General features: G+C 41.9%; 1 pseudogene across 1 annotated transcript; it reads left to right on the forward strand.

Annotated features, from left to right (window-relative positions):
* Positions 1-2070: 2070 nt before the first annotated feature.
* LOC106510339 (large ribosomal subunit protein uL23 pseudogene) lies at positions 2071-7683 on the forward strand (annotated as a pseudogene). Its single transcript, XR_014804655.1, has 2 exons — positions 2071-2944; positions 6257-7683. The product of XR_014804655.1 is annotated as a large ribosomal subunit protein uL23 pseudogene (transcript).
* The last annotated feature ends 3325 nt before the right edge of the window (positions 7684-11008 follow it).

An 11008-nucleotide genomic window follows, 5' to 3' on the forward strand; every position in this document is an offset into this window, starting at 1 on the left:
GATGAGTAAATAGAGCTCAGAGATGATGAAGCCGGGACATGTTAAGCACTTAAGAACAGAGAGATGCAAAGACAGGACTTAAATGTAATAAGAAGATTACAATGGATAAAATGAAAAGAGAGAAGAGAAATGGGAGGAGCTGTCCCTTAAGCTAGTGTCTAGACTAGTTAATGTCTCCTTTCTCTGTTAGGTCACAGAAGTTGCCATGCTTCAGAGTGGGCCAGCTTCACGCTTTGGAGGTAGGCCTGAAGCATGTATTTGTTCACAGGACAAAGAATAGGTCTGTTTTGTGGGAGTTCTTTGTGGGAGTTCTCTACTTCTCATGGCACTGCATTATCCTTAGCAAGCAGAGATAAAATAAGAACCCCCCAGCGTTCCCACTGTGGTGCAGTGGGTTTAGAATCCAACTGCAGCAACTGGGGGTCTCAGTGGAGACATGGGTTCGGTTCCCAGCCAGCATAGTAGGTTAAGGATCCCACTTTGCCACAGCTGCAGCATAGGTCACAGCTGCAGCTTGGATTCGATCCCTGGCCCAGGAATTTCCATATGCCATAGGTGTGGCCATAAAATATATATATATATATATATATATATATGTGAATCCTCCAAAAAAACCACTGAGTATGGGATTAAATTAATCAATTACCTTTTTAAAAAAATATATCTATATTTTTTATTTTATTTATTTTTTAATTTTTGTCTTTTGTCCTTTTAGGGCTGTACCCACGGCATATGGAGATTCCCAGGCTAGGGTGTCTAATCGGAGCTGTTGCTGCCAGCCTACGCCGGAGCCACAGCAATGCCGGATCCTTAACCTACTGAGCGAGGCCAGGGATCGAACCCGAAACCTTATGGTTCCTAGTCAGATTTGTTTCCGCTGCACCACAATTGGAACTCCAATCAATTATCTTTAACTATGGTTAGTCTTTGGTAGATAGACTTCCTGACAAAACTACGAGTATAACGATCTATATCTTTCTAATTTCTTTACTGGTGTTTCACCTTCTTGACCTCATTTTAATGTTTACAATAACCCTGTAGTAGGTATTCCCCTCATTGGACAGATATGTTAAGGATGAAAATCTGATCATACCCTTCCCCTGCTTATAATCCTTCAGTGATTCCTCACTGTCCACCCACTGGCTCATAAATCCTTCCTTGGGGAAATGTGTGATGAGTTAATAAGCTAAAAGAAAGGAAGGGCAACTCATACAAGGATATACATACGCACTTTACTCAAATATTAAAAAACTGGAAGCAAACCAAAACCCAACAGTAAAGGGCAAGGTTATGCAAATCCTGCTCTATCAATACACTGGAATACTCTGTACCTACTTTAGATAAGAATCTGGTCTGGAGTTCCCGTCGTGGCGCAGTGGTTAACGAATCCGACTAGGAACCATGAGGTTGCGGGTTCGGTCCCTGCCCTTGCTCAGTGGGTTAACGATCTGGCGTTGTCGTGAGCTGTGGTGTAGGTTGCAGACGCGGCTCGGATCCCGCGTTGCTGTGGCTCTGGCGTAGGCCAGTGGCTACAGCTCCGATTCAACCCCTAGCCTGGGAACCTCCATATGCCGCGGGAGCGGCCCAAGAAATAGCAACAACAACAACAACAACAAAAGACAAACAAACAAACAAACAAACAAACAAAAAAGAATCTGGTCTGTGCTGAGACATGAGTGTGTGTCTCAAGTTGGGAAATGCGAAATAAACTCAATAAATAGAATTATGAATACTCCTCTTTCAACTCTGTAAAAATATACATGTACATACTGACGAAGAGCAGAGAGTAAGAAGAAGTAGTAAAATGTTATTGTTTGTGAATCACATGTTCTGTTTTAAGGGTGACATAAAAATTTAAACAGAGGCAATAATGTTCTTGGATTTTTCTCCTGGGGGCACTCACACAGGATTTTATACTGTGAAGAGAAAACTAGACATGGAACTTCAAACCTTAAGGCCTCAGTACTGCAGCGTAGGCTAAGAACATGGTGACAGTTTTATGTTGGGATGTCAGTGTGTGAGTCAATTCAAGTCAGAATGGGGATGGAGCAGGCATCCCCCAGCCTACGGCTGTACTAAGTACGCTCATAGACGCACATGCGTGCTTGGCCCGTGGTCACATCAGTGATTGCTGCCGCAGCAGTTCAAAGCCACTCAGAAGTCACAGAGCAGGAAAAGAACTGCCCTATTAACTGCGAGAAAAACTGGTCAGACCTGATCAAGCAGAACATCAGTGTGTGATGTCAAACTGACCTTACGTACAAAGAGGCTCCAGGAACAATTCAGCGAGTTCTCTTTATTTGTTATGGTCGGAGGCATGAAAGCATGGCACTGAAAGCCCACTATTAGTACACTCAAATGGCTGAAGTACCTGAACTTTTTCTTTTCTTTTCTTTTCTTGTCTTTTTGCCATTTCTTGGGCCGCTCCTGCGGCATATGGAGGTTCCCAGGCTAAGGTTCTAATCGGAGCTGTAGCCGCCGGCCTGCACCAGAGCCACAGAAACGCCAGATCCGAGCTGTGTCACGGCTCACGGCAATGCCAGATCCCCAACCCACTGAGCAAGGCCAAGGATCAAACCCACAACCTCATGGTTCCTAGTTGGATTCGTTAACCACTGAGCCACGACTGGAACTCCATTGAAATTTTCCCAGTATCTATTTAAATGCGTTCCTAGATCTTTTCCTAATTCTCTTTCAAGGTTCTCCTCTGACTCTAAATCTTACAGCATTTGCCTTTTGTACATTTCATTAAACAATATTATCATTGAGTCCACTTTAGGTTTATCGTTTCACCGTGTACAGATGAGGAGAGGGTTGATGGTCAGAGATGTTGCGCTTCCAGATTCTCTGGGCTTTCTGTCTTTGTAAATCTGGATCCTCAATCTTGGCTTATCTTGGATTGGTCAGGACCCAAGAAGAACTGGCTCATGCATCCCAAACTCAGGTGAGTCTGATTTGTATCAGAAAATCAATTTAATTATCTAGAATGAGAAATGTAGCAGCCAAGTAGGGTGAAATTTATTTAGCTAGTTTGCAAGTTCTCTTCCCACAAGGGAAACCAAACATAAATTTTAGAAGTCTGTTGCTGTGTGAGTATAAGTTATTGATAGGAAGGGGGTCTCAGAAAGCTGTATTTACAACTTGATCCTTCTAGAATTCCCTGATTCCCTTTCTTTTTCTTTTTCTCTTTTTTTTTTCTTTTTGCAACCAGACCCGAAGCATATGAAAGCTCCCAGGCGAGGAGTTCCCCTTGAGGCTCGGTGGTAACCAACCTGACTAGTATCCATGAGGACTCGGGTTCGATCCCTGGCCTTACTCAGTGGGTTAAGGATCTGGCATTGCTGTGAGCTGTGGTGTAGGTTGCAGACACGGCTCAGATCCTGAGTTGCTGTGCCTGTGGCATAGGCCAGCAGCTACAGCTCCAGTTCAACCCCTAGCCTGTGAACTTCCATATGCCTCAGGCGAAGCCCTGAAAAACAACAAAAAAGGAATGTTCTTAGCCTGAGGGTAGAATTAGACCTGCAGCTGCTGGCCTATACAACAGCCACAGCAACGCCACATCTGAGCTGCATCTGCTCCCTATACCTCAGCTTGCAGCAGCACTGGATCATTAACCCACTGAACCTGAGGCCAGGGATCAAACCTACATCGTCATGGATGCTAGCTGGGTTCTTAACCCACTGAGCCACGACAGGAATTCCCTCTGCTTTAAAACTTTATGATGGTTGTTGCTCCTGGCTCATGGTTTTCCTTTCTCTCTTGCCTCCTGTTATTCTCAAGACATCAATATCCATTGTATTAGTTATCTATGACTGCGTATAAAATCACCCCAACTTATCAGCTTGAAACAACAAATGCTTATTATCTCACAGTTTCCGTGCGTCAGGAATCTGGGCAAGACTTATCTGGATCTTCTAGCTCAGGGTCTCTCACAAGGCTACAGTGAGGTGTGAGCCAGGGCTCGAATCAGCTAAGGCTTGGCTGGGGAGGAGCCATTGCAGGCTCAGTCGTGTGGTTGATGGTGGACCTCATGTCCTCATGGGCTGTGGGCCAGAGGCCTTCCTCAGTTCCTTGCCTGGTTGGTTTCCCCACTGGGCAGCTTACAACATAGCTTCATAAACAAACAAGTGAAAAAGCAAGAAAGGGCAAGAAAGATGGAAGCCAGAATCTTTCTGTACTCTCAAAAGTGACAGCCCACTATTTTTGCTTTGTTAGAAGTAAGTCACTAGGTCCAATCTGCATTCAAGGGGAGAGGATTCTACAAGAGCAAGAGTGATAGGAGGTGGGAAACTTTGGGAGCTGTCTTAAAGGCTACGTGTTAACATCCGCATGCATTTTCACCTAATAACTTGGCTGACTAGTTTCTACTTCAGCCATGAATTCATATGGCCATACGTGGGACCTCAACCCCACTTGGAATTTTATGTTCTCTAAACACTCGCCCTCTGTGCTTTCTGTCTTGACTACAACTCGTCATTCCCTCTACTTGTCCCACACCTTCACTCACCGCAGACATGACTTCCTACCCCTTTCAGCCTTTCTTGTTCTAGTCTATTAACCCCCTTCTTGTCTTGCTCAAAGCTCAGAGCATTTCTTTTTCTTTCTTTCTTTTTTTCTTTTTTTTTTTTTTTTTTTTTTCTTTTTGTCTTTTATAGGGCCACACCCGAGGCATATGGACATTCCCAGGCTAGGGGTCTAATCGGAACTGTAGCCACCGGCCTACACCACAACCACAGCAACGCTGGATCCGAATCATGCCTGTGACCTACACCACAGCTCACGGCAATGCCACATCCTTAACCCACTGAGCGAGGCCAGGGATCGAACCGCAACTTCATGGTTCCTAGTCAGATTCCTTAACCACTGAGCCACGACAGGAACTCCATCAGAGCATTTGCGATGGGCCACTATTTATATATGGCCTTACTAAAAGCCTAGGAACACCTACAGTCACCCATTTGACTTGCAGGACTTTCACCTTCCTTCCTCCACTTTAGGAAAGTTCTAGCATTCTCTGATTTTTCTTCCGTTTCCGGGTTGATACACATGCCTGAAGGAAATCATGAAATCATGCTGATGGGGTGCTGTATGAATAGATGTTATCTAACCTCATCTGTGTAACACCTCTCTTCAGGAACGCATTTCTACAGAATTTACCCATCTGCATCTCCAAAACATTCTCATCCTCCTCAAGTCCCCAAATCTACCTTCACTATTTATGGTCTGCCCTTAGCCTTCCTCCAGTGGAAGGCCATTCCCCAGTTTGGCCGTCTTCACTTTAGAAGGTTCTCATCACTTCACTCATTATTTTTTTGTCCCTCTTGCCTCGGAGGCATAGGTGCTGCTCTTTCTTCCTGGAACTAAACTCTTCATGTGTCCTTATATTCTGACCCATCCTATGTCTCTGACTTTGCTCTGTCAGTTCCTCTCTCTATTGCCTCTTACAAACATGTCCACAGCAAAAGCAACCCTGACTCAGTGATTGTCTCAAGCTACTATTTCATCACTTTCTTTTTACCACTAAGATTATTTTTAAATTTATTATAGTTTTTAAATATATCAAAAAGTAGAATGCCATTATCAGATACCTATATTCTTGCACCCAGATTTAACAATGGAGCATATTTGCTTCATCTTTCTTTTCCTGAAGTTTTAAGTCAAATTATAGACATCTTGATATTTTATCCTTAAATACTTTAGAATGTATCTCTTCAAAATATCATTATCCCAATTAACAAACCAATAATAATGCCTTCAGTTAATGTAACAGAGCATATTCAGATTTTTCCCAACGTTCTCAAAAAACGTTTCACAGTTGTTTTCGCAAGTCAAATTCAACTAAAGACCACATGTTTCTTAGGCTGCTAGTTGGCTTAATTAATGGCTTAGTTCTCTTTTGATTTCGGCAATGCTCCCTTCCTCTTCTTAGGTCATTGAGTTGTTGAGGAAACTAGGCCCATTGTCCCCATCTAATGTCCCACTTTCTAGATTTGTCTGGTTGTTTCTTTTTTGGTGTCATTAGGAGTTCATCCACCCCTGTGTTTTCTGTAAACAGGAGATGAGATGTAAAGGCTGATTTCAATTCAAATTAAACAGTTTTCTCGGGAATATTTTTAGCTGGTGCTGTGTACTTTATATTGCATCAAATTTTAGGCACATAACTTCTGTCTCACTTTTGGTGATGTTAATATTAATTACTGAATTAAGGAGGCAACAGCCAGATCTTCCCACTGTTAAGTTACATTTTTTTTTTCAGTTGCAACCAGTAAATAATTGATCCATGGAGTGATACTTTTGCATATGGAAATTCACAGACCAGGGATGGAACCTGTACCACAGCAGTGACCCAAGCCTCTGCAATGCTGGATTCTTCACCTATTGTGCCACAAGAGAACTCCAAGGAATTTTTAAGATTCTCATTTTGCTGCTTCTCACCCCACTCCCTAATTCTTCTTCCCCACTAGAATGAAACTCTTCTGTAGAAAGTCACTAGTGACTTCCTGTTACTAAAACCGAGAGCCTTTAGCTTTTTGTGAAGATGTTGCTGAAAGCAAAGAAGGAAATCCCTGCTCCTTACCTTCCCAAAGCAAGAGCAAAAGCAAAGGCTTTGAAGCCCAAGAAGGCAGCAATGACAGGCATCCGCCACCCACAATAAAAGAGAAGATCTGAGTGTCATCCACCTTCCAATGACCCAAAAACACTGCAGCTCAGAAAGCAGCCCAAAAGTCCCTGGATGAGCACACCCAGAAGAAACAAACTTGACCACTATGCCAAGGTCATCCTGACCACCGAGTCAGCCATAAAGAAGATAGACGACAACACACACTGTGTTCATTATGCTGGTCAAGGTCAACAAGCACCAGATCAAACAGGCTGTGAAGAAGCTCTATGACGTTGATGCAGCGAAGGTCAACACTCTCATCAAGACTGATGGAGAAGAAGGCATATATTCCACTGGCTTCTTACTACAGGGCCTTGAATGTTGCCAACGAAATTGGGATCATCTAAACTGGGTCCAGCTGGCACACTGCAGGATGCTTGCTGATTGACTGACTGCTGTTCTCCAGGAGACCAAGAGATTGTGTTCATTTTTCCTTGAGCTTTCTGAAACATTTTATATTATTACAGCTTTCTGAAGAAGAACCTCTTTTCCCCTTTCTTCCGTGAAGTTTCATGTACCTCTCCTTCTAACTGCTTAATTGCGTCTTTGTTGAATGTTTTCATGTAACTCTAAAAAGGGTTACAGTTCTACTCTGGGTCTTCAACTTGGTCTGTACACTGCCCCCTTTGGTAATTGTACCCATGTTCACAGCTCAAGCAGATTGCTAAAAAAAATGTGTACCGCTAGTTTATCATTCAATAGCTTTTTGACATTTCCACCTGAGTCCCCTCAGGTACAACTTAAACTCAATCAGCATGAAACAAAGGTACTCTTTCTCTGTACCTCTATCCTCCCAGTCTAGGAGTTTGGATCATTTCAGTTTTGATTATTTTGATTATTTCAGTTCACGTTTACATTGTTATGCTCATGTAAATATTGTTCACTACTGAGACAAATAGTGTTTTATAATCACACTGCCTTTTACGTAAGAATAATTATAATGCTGTTGGAGAGTGGCTCAGATCGTCAGTGTCGGAAAATGAGACACATGAACACGAGGAGATCGCGACAAGGCTCTTTATTCTGCAGAAGGGCGCACGTACTCAGAAAGCGTGAGAAGAAAAGACCCTCTCTATTTATCCCCAACGCAGGTGATGTCCCTGTCCCCTTCCCATGGGTCAGGTCAGGGCGCACATTCTTCCCGGTTGGCTGATTTGAAACAAAGTGTTTCTGGGAGGAAAGGTAAAGAGGAGGGGTCGCAGGAGGGTGTTTCAGCCAAAACCAGAGCAAAATGGAGTCACCAAGATTTCCTTTGATAGAAAAGACATTATGTTACTTCTCACAATACTAATTATCTTATTTTTCTATTTGCTTTGTTTTCTATGTACTTGTCATGACTTATCTTTTCCTCTCCCCAGTGCTGTAAAACTCCTCTCTGCATATTTAACAGTAAATATATAATAATTAATAGCTTCAGGATCCACCACCCCAACCCCCTGCCCTTCTGGAGCTCCTGTTCCAATCTATTGACAGGCTGCTCTCTAGGACTATTGCCCAGTTGGCCACCTGGAACTTCTCGTAATTCCTTTCTCCTCCCTCCCATGTACAATCTTCCCTTTCCTGCATTCCATATATGCTTCCTTCCTGGTTTCTATCATTTGTTTTGGTGGAATACTTTCTCTAGTAAATTCCTAGAAAGGGGTGCCTAGAGGAAATTTTTTTTGATATCTTGTATATCTGACCTGTTTTTATTCTACCCTTACACACAATTGGGAGTTCGTATAGAATTCTGATTGGAAGTTTACATTGCTAACAATTTTGAAATCATTCTTTCATTATCTTCCAACTTCTGGTATTGTTATAAGAAGTGTAACTGCATTCTATTTCTCTTTCCTATATAATTTGTTTTTCTGTTTTTTTTGTTTGTTTTTTGTTTTTTGTTTTTGTCTTTTTAGGGCCACACCCTTGGCACGTGGAGGTTCCCAGGCTAGGGGTCAAATTGGAGCTGTAGCTGCTGGCTTACGCCACAGCCACAGCAATCAGTATCCAAGCTGTGTCTGTGACCTACACCACAACTCATAGCAATGCTGAATCCTTAACCCACTGAGCAAGGCCAGGGATCAAACCTGCATCCTCATGGATACTAGTCAGATTTGTTACCACTGAGCCACGACAGGAACTCCCTATATAATCTGTTTTATTTCTCTAGAATATTTTAGGATTTCATGTCAATTAACTCTTGTAAATTTTATGTATTTGATTTTTACTCTCCATTGTTCTCTGTTCTCTCTTTCTGAAACACCTTTTAATTGAATGCTAAATTTCCTCTGTTAATTTTATTCTTTTTTTCTGTTAATTTTCTAATTTTATTTTCCTCTTTCCTCTCTTTTACTCTTTGAGAGATATTTTCACCATTATTTTCCAACTCATATTGAATTTTCTATTTCTGCTCTCATGTTCTTAATATCTGCAAACTTTCTATAATTCTTTGAATGTTCCCTTTTGTAGCATCCTATTCTTTTTTCAAAGATGCAATATTTTCTCTTATCTTTCTATGAATATTAATTATAATTGTAGCATTTATGCTTTCTTCTGCTTCATGTATTGTTTATATTTCTTGTGAATTCACTTTTTGAATGTTTGGGGATTTTCCACATTTTGTATTAGAATCTTTCTTCCAATATCTGGTGACCCTTAGTGATTTCTTGATATTGAAGAATGAGGCAATTAAAAAATCAACCAGAACCTCTGTGCATGGGCAGGTTGAATAGACAGAGCTCTGGATGTTTACTTATTCTTTCTCCCCAAATGCTTTTCTCCTGGGAAGTCAATAGCTCCAAAAATGAATACTCTCATCTTCAACCCAAGAATAAGGTACTGTAAGTCTGTCAGCCAGTTTTTAGAGCCAATAGTGTAAATGGCTGAGGACCTCATTTTTAACCTGTAGACTTTCACTGAATTTCTCATAATCTCAGCATCCAGTGTCTTTCTGTTTCAGCCTCTCCAGATATTACACATCCTTTATTTTGCAAGGATGAGTAGTATATCAGTGGTGGTATTAAAGGAAGCAGGAACCAATAGAGTTTTTTAAACCAGAAAGAGATTTTATTCAAGTAATAAGAAACTTCCAAATTCATTGGAAGGGCTCAAGGGGGCTATATGAGGCTTCCAGGGGCTAAGTTACAAAAAACCAAAAGTACCTATGTTTCAAGGTGTGTGAAGCCACCAATTTGCCCCTGCATCTCCATGTCCTCAAATCTAGGACCTATAATTTAGCAGAAAAACTCATTGTCTCCATATCCATGCTGGCCAGAACGCAACAGTCAAAGAAACAAGAAAATGGCCTTCACCTAATTTCTACTTCCACATCTAATGCATTTCATTTTTGGAACCCAGTTCATGTCCTGAAAACTAGATGGAAAGGAGTTTAGAAAAAATATTTTTCTTAACTTTTCAGCCAGCCTCCACACACCAGAAGAATTAGAATAGTCGTTGGTCAAGGCAATTCATGAAATCTACCAAAGTAGGGCGAGGGCATCAAAGAGGAACTGGAGTTCATATTCCTGAGACTTCTAGGTTCTGTGGGCAGAATCAGAATGCCTCTCATAGGCTTCTGTCTCTGCAGGCACATTGCAGAATGGTGAAAGGGAAATCCAACAGTCACTGTTCCTTTACATTGATTCCTTCTCTTAAGCTTCTGTTGATATCTCTCATCTACTCTTGCCTCGTTTTACATTCTGTTGTACTTATTAGTGTGTAATTTTTAAATTCCCATTTTTATTGGAGTTTTAGGAAAAGGAAGATATAAAGGTCTATTCACATCTACCAGATGATTCTCAAACTTTCTTCTACAGGTACATCTGAGTGATATTTTCCCATGATGCTCTGTGGAGGATTAGGGTACCATTGAGATATGCTAGAATATCAGAATGCAGGTATTAATAGTTTTTAAAGGAGTTCCCATTGTGCCTCTGCAGTAACGAACCCAACTGGTACCCATGAGAATTTAGGTTTGATCCATGGCCACCCACTTTGTGGGTTAAGAATCTGGCATTGCTGTGAGCTATGGTGAAATTGCAGACACAGCTCAGATACGGTGCTGGTGTGGCTGTGGCGTAGGCCAGCAGCTGCAGCTCCCATAGCCTGGGAACTTCCATATGCCACAGATGCAGCAAAAAAAAAAAAATAATAATAATAATAATTTAAAAAACTCCCAGAGTTCCTGTTGTGGCGCAGCAGAAATGAATCCAACTAGAAACCACAAGGTTGCGGGTTCGATCCCTGGCTTCCCTCAGTGGGTTAAGGATCTGGCATTGCTGTGAGCTGTGTTGTGGGTCACAGATGCAGCTCAGATCCTACATTGCTGTGGCTGTGGTGTAGTCTGGCAGCTATAGCTCCGATACGACT

The sequence above is a fragment of the Sus scrofa genome, chromosome 5 (assembly GCF_054392235.1).
Source record: "Sus scrofa isolate SSC_HxYL_T2T_F1_AM1 chromosome 5, Sscrofa_HxYL_maternal_Yorkshire_Landrace_v2.0, whole genome shotgun sequence".
NCBI classification, from domain to species: Eukaryota; Metazoa; Chordata; class Mammalia; order Artiodactyla; family Suidae; genus Sus; species Sus scrofa.